The 6,180-nt window shown below is 53.7% G+C and overlaps 1 protein-coding gene across 1 annotated transcript in view; it reads right to left on the reverse strand.

Annotated features, from left to right (window-relative positions):
- Positions 1-6,180, reverse strand: part of PARK2 (parkin RBR E3 ubiquitin protein ligase) — a 945,331-nt gene that overhangs the window by 375,798 nt on the left and 563,353 nt on the right. The window lies entirely within an intron of this gene.

Consider the following 6,180-nt stretch of genomic DNA (forward strand, 5'->3'; position numbering starts at 1 on the left):
CACCGCACTTGGGGTGGGGTGGGGTGGGTGACAGGGACTTATTTTCATTGTGCCAAGTTTTAGAGCCGTTTCTAAAACGCTGCCCCCGTTTAAGCCTGCCACCCCGCCCCCTTCCCTTCCTGACTGGGGGACGGCACCCCGCAGGAGAAAAGTCATTCTGCTGGATCTGTTTTCTGCTCATGTTTTGTTCCTACATAAAATAGTGTTCAGGGAACCGCACAGTCTGCCTTGCCCTTGCAGAGGGCGTGTTCGGCACGGTCTAGTTACAGCTACACAGGTGCCCGCAGCAGATGGGGTACTCTCGGGCATGATGGGAAAGAGAAGCCCTGCTTCCAGCAACTCCAGGGCGGTCCTCGCCTTCCTAATTCTCTCCTCGGATGTTTGCCACAATCGCTGTCATGAGCCCCTGCCCCAGAGAGCAAAGAAGCAGCTGTTTCCGGAGCCAGCAGTGTTCCTTACACACCCCTCTGCTTGGGTCAGGCTGGACTTAACTGTATTCATTCCTGTCTGCAGCCACCTAGCTTCTTGATTTTTTTAAAAAAAGGTTTATTTCTGCATACAGAACTGGGGTACAGGCCAGAGGTACAGGGAGGTGAGAGGATTCCCCAGAGATAAAGCGGGGAGCAGAACAGGCAGATCTGCTGAAATTCACTGCTGAGGGGGCTGCGGGAGAGGCAGGAGCGATCCGCTTGGCATGTGGGTCCCTCCCTGGCCGGGAGGGAACTCCTGCTGCAGTGGCTGTGACAGCTTCATAGTGCTGCGCTTTAACCCGCTGCCCACCAGGGAGGGCCCCTAGCTTCTTATTGTTCAAGATTCAGTGGGAAGAATGCAACTACACAATGCTCTGGAGGGCAGAAGTGCCGGGTTCAGCGCTCTCCTCCGTCTTCCCATCCAACTTTCCGTCCAGTTTGTTTTCGGTGATGCGCCCCCCTGCCCGTGGGGCTTGAGGTTCCGTTTCGGAGTCCAGGGGCTAGCCCTGGGCCCTATCGGCATCATCATCTCAGATTCTGGCTCATGTCCCCTCAATCACAAGAGACTATGTTTGATTGATTTTGGAGTACACAGTGACTTAATACTGTTACCACAGCAGCATCATTTAAGAAGGGGAAGAACAGGTTTAGAGATTACATGTGGAAGTTTGCAGCAAATCACCTGGCGTCCACATCCCACTTTGGCTCAGACCGATCCGTGTTCCCTTATGGCAGTCTTTGTTCTTCATATCTTCTCACTTTACAAAGCTTTTCACGAAATCTTCTGTTTCTTCAGGAACATCCAGAAAATCAAAATCTCTGATTACTGATTTTTAAGAGAAGAAGGCCTTATCGCTGATACATACAACCGATACCTCGAGCTGTCTCCTATTTGCCTCGTCAGGTAAAATAACACTGTCGAACTGAAACAGATCACACCACTGAGAGTGCTCCGAGGACTCAGGTAGAGCGGATTCTCGGAATCATCCACTTCTTTCACTTGACAAGACTCTGAAGTTAACAGCGTGGCAGCGTAGAAGGAAGGTGAGCCTGTGGCCTAGCGGGCGGCTGCGGACCCGGGCTGACGTGCCCCTGCGCCCCGGGCTCTCCTGGTAACTCCAAGCTCGTCTCCGAGGCGGCGGAGTGATCTCATCTCGCAGGTGAGGAAGGGGGACACGTGGAATTTGGCTCTTCGTGGCCCTTTTCATGCAAAGATGCCGCCCCTCAAGTAGGTCGTGAGTGGTGGTGCTCAGCGGCGGCTCTCAGGCTGCAGCCTTTGCGGGCAGAGGAGCCTCAGCCGCCGCTGAGCGAGCTGTCTGGGTGAGCCGAGCTTGCAGAGGGGCAGGTGATGGCTTTCACGCGATCTTCATGCTGGGGAGTGATGGCGAAAACATGGCTTAGCTGGGTGGGACTGGGGGGAAGTGCCCCCGGAACGGCTTCACGAGAGCAGCGTGGATGCCTCGTTTCCATTCCGAGTCGCGCTTTGCCTGGCCAGTGCGTCTGTGATGGGTCATGATTCACAGCAAGGGTGAAAAGCAGACCATCGTGCTCTGCCCGCAGCGCCTCTGCCTCGGGAGGACATCGATGTCCTCTGGGAGGACGGCCCAGCAGCCCTCGCCCACCTAGGAGGCCGGCCCGGCTGTGCCAGCCGGGGCTGGGGATGATGGATGTGGAGGGTGGCAGATCAGAAGTGAACCCGACAGATGAGGCTGAATGTGAGGAACCTCCGGGGAACACTTGCAGGTATCCCCAATGGCCCAAAAGGAGGACAAGCATCTGGGATTCAATCGATGAACTGATTGAAAATTGACCAAAAACCGAAAATGATGTGACATAAATCCATTTCAATAAAAGTTACCATAAGATTCATCCCCATAGCTAACCGGTAAATACTTCCCCTGTAACTGTAGCTCATGTCACTCTGACAGCGTCGTTGGGAAAGCCAGAAAAATTATGTAATTTTGTGCTTTTCTAAGCTACTTGCAAAATGCTCTGACCAGCCAGCGGTGGCCAGTGTGGATCACTGGGAAGCGGGAACGAGAGAAATGCTTCTCTCCTGCTTGTATTTTTCCTTTGTGCTACGGCATGTGCGACCTTTGCAAAATCATCTCGTGATGCGTCGCCTTGCTCAGCCTTCTCTCTAAGTGACCTAGTTCTCTTGGAGCCAGAATCAACAAGAACTCACTCGACATGTACTGGGGGTTTTTCTAGCCATTCATTTTGTGATGGTTATTCAGGGCTCTGTTGTGAAGAGACTCTACTTCCAGGCGTTGGCCGATGTGTGCGATTTGGGGTTGAGCACAGCAGGGAAGGAATGCTAAAATAAGTAAGCGGACGGAATAGTTACGGTGAACTCAGAGGAAGGAGGCAAAATTTCTTGAAATTATCAAGGGAGTCCTTGTGGGCCAGACGATATGTAAACGGGGCTGTTTGCAAACAGGCAGGACGTGAACCCGTTGGACTGGCAGCAAAGGGCATCCACTTAGAAGAAGGCAGCAGGGCTGGGGGTCAGTGGGGAGGCTGGAGGCACCAACAACCGCCAGGCAAGACCGAGCAGTCACCGGCACACGATCGAGAAGGAAAAAATAGCATTTAGTTACTTTAGTAATAAAAGTCAAGACAGCAGCCAGGGCAGCAGCCTGAGGAACAAAGACAGCAAGTGCAGGGAGTTCTGTGAGGGGCCAGCCCCGGTGAGCAGCTCTCTAGTCAGGGTGATCCCCAGGGTTAAGGAAATAGCCCCAAGCGGCGGCCGGGGCGGGGTGTAAGTCACCGTGACCCACGCACGGGCCCGGCCTGTCCCACCTGTGTCCCCAATGAGGGGTGGAGGCGCCCTGGGGTGCACAGCAACGGCGGGGGGGTGCTCCCTCTGGGGACCATCCACTGGGTAGGAGGGCTCACAGTCGAGCCACGAGCCACCGGTTCAGAGCACTGTGCTCGCCCACACTCCTCCGCCGCTCAGCCTCCTATAGAAGAAGCAGCGGTGGTGTGGGCTGGGCTGGGCTGGTGGGCAGCGGCGTGGGCACTGGTGGGCCTTCCGGGCCTTCCTTGCCTGCTGCCCGCCCCTGCCCATGTCACCCAGACATGCTCCAGCACCAGCTGATCGGAGGCTTGATGCCGCTGTGGACGGAGGGTGAGGGCGGGCCTCGGCCACGGAGCTCGGGGACCCGTGCGTCACGTCAGCACTGGAAGCGAGCACACGAAGGCTGCGGCTCATGTCGGCGGGGAACAAAGACGGGGCCACAGACGACGTGAGAACACATCAAAGGTGGCAAAGTCTGATGCATACCTTTGTCTTATCTCTTTCAAAAAGTGAGTTGAGATAAAGCAAAATGGGAAAAAAAGAAATCAATGCATCCAAGCATTCGCAGACACACCAGATGGACACCTCAATTCTGGGGCGACACGGCCACTCCCGGGCAGGCACACGCTCAGAAGCCGTAGGGACCTGACTATAAACACAGCAGCCAGAAACTAAGAAAAAAACATTCCTATGGCCATCAAGTCAAGCTAAGCCAACGGCTGCCTTCGGGTGGCTTCTGCTCTGCAGTGCCCGCAGACCAGGCCTGGCAGGACGGGCCCGCGAGTCCCCGCTGGAATCTGGGCTGGACTCGCCCCGGCCATAGAAGGTGGCAGAAGCTCCCGCCGTTGAGTTCCTGGAAGCCCCGAGCCGCCCAGTGGGAAGCTCAACAACCTGGCAGGAGGGAACAGACCGAGACAACACGTGGCGGTGCAGGTGGGGTGAGGTGGGGAGGCCTCAGTCTATATCGTGGAGAACCAAGTAAGCCAAATGACACAAGACTCAAGGGCCCAGAACATTCCAGCTGCTGCCGTCCTCCCCACGCCCAGCGGAGAGCGCTAGGCGAGGGATGAACCACCCAGTGTGCAAGCATCACCCCAAGGTGCTTGCACCAAAGTCACCGTCCTCAGAATTTTGAGAAGTAGTAACATAACTTTCATAAGACATAGCATCATTTCTAAATGGCAATTGATAGCACACTCACCAATAGTCAGGTAACAGGAGAGAGCATAAGCAACAGATAGCTCACGAGACTAGTTTCTTAAATATACAAAAAAAAAAAAAAAAACCTTACAAATCAATGAGAAGACAGATGACTCAATCCAAAATAATCAAGAGGATTTAAGCAGTAATTCAAGGACCAAGATACAAGTGGGCAGTAATCCTCTGAAAGATGCTCAGCTCACTCGTAATCTTTTTAAAAGACGGAGTGAGATTCCATCACTTGTCGGTTGGATTGGAACATATTTAAAAGCTTAGCAGTAAATAAAGCAAAACATTTAACCCTAAACCGTACACAGCCATGTACTACTTGTTGGGAGCCATTTATCAATGTTTATTAAAAAATACTGTCTATGTGCTATTTCATCCAGCGATATAATTTCTACCAAGATGTCTTCTAGAAAGGACACAAAGATCGATGACGTGGTATGGGCTGGATGTGTCCCCCACCCTCTCACACGCTGAATCCCAGCTCCCCAATGTGACAGCATTTGGGGGGTGGGCTTTGCAAAGTGATGGGGTTCAGATGGAGTCGTGAGGGTGGGCTCCAGGACAGGTGTCCCTGTATGGACGCCAGCTGCTCTCCCCATCTCCCCATCAGGTGTGGCCTGGGGAAGGCGCCATCTACAGGCCAGGAAGGGAGCCTCACCCGCCGGAAGCTGCTGGCAGCTGGACCTTGAATTCCCAGCCTCCAGACCTGTGATCAGTAACCACTCCAACTAAGGTACTTTGCCATGGCAGCCTGACCAGACTAAGGCATGGGCAAAGATGGTCATTGAACATTACCTGTGATATTGTGAGTCCTGCAGAATTCCACAGCTAGGAGACTCTTAGCAAATATCGTAGAGTGCATCGATCCACTGCAACGCTATGAATTTATTGACAAAAATAAGGTGGAACTCTACACACTGAGCTATGGAGAGATCCAGATGTTGCTAAAGCGAATGCAAATGAAATGATCAGACACAGCAAGCGGGAAAATCTATTTGGGACTTCTGAAAAGTATGTGCACAGACATTACTCACTGGCATTCATGGGAACCTATCTCAAAGTGGACACAGAAATGAGTAATGATGGTTTCCACTAAGGATTAGGAAGAGACTCTTCAACTACACCATCGATGTAGTTGTGGTTAACATGTCATTTTGACTAAAAAGGAGGAAAGCAGTGGCATGCCCTCACTCCGGTCCCTGGAATCGAGAGCATCGCCCTTCCCGGGACACAGGGCACGCGAGCCTGAGCTTCGGCCACTGGACAGCTACACGGGGTGACGTCATGCAGGCATGGCCCCGCCCCCTGCACTGGTGATGTCACACAGGCATGGCCCCGCCCTCCTGTGCTGGTGATGTCACGCAGGCATGGCCACACCCTCCTGAGTGGCGAAGTCGCGGAGGGTGTGGGTGATGCCTGGAGTTTCCTGGCAGGGATAAGGAAAGCACACCCACACTGGCCCCACCCACAAGCAGGTGAGGGATCTCTACCCCGCGCCCCTCAGCAGTGCAAGGACAGAGAACTTCAAGGAGCCCTCCGGACTGCGACTCCAGCCGGGAGGACACAGGGTCAGTGGGCAGCCAGGCAGGTGCTCCTTTGGACATGGCTTTTCCTGAATGAGACAGGTGCTGTGTGGATGAATTCCTCATTCTTGTTATTTGATGTTCAGACAGAAGACTGTGCCCTCCCAGACTTCACTTA

The sequence above is a fragment of the Condylura cristata genome, unplaced genomic scaffold, assembly GCF_000260355.1.
Source record: "Condylura cristata isolate star-nosed mole 26May11 unplaced genomic scaffold, ConCri1.0 scaffold00001, whole genome shotgun sequence".
Lineage (NCBI taxonomy): Eukaryota > Metazoa > Chordata > Mammalia > Eulipotyphla > Talpidae > Condylura > Condylura cristata.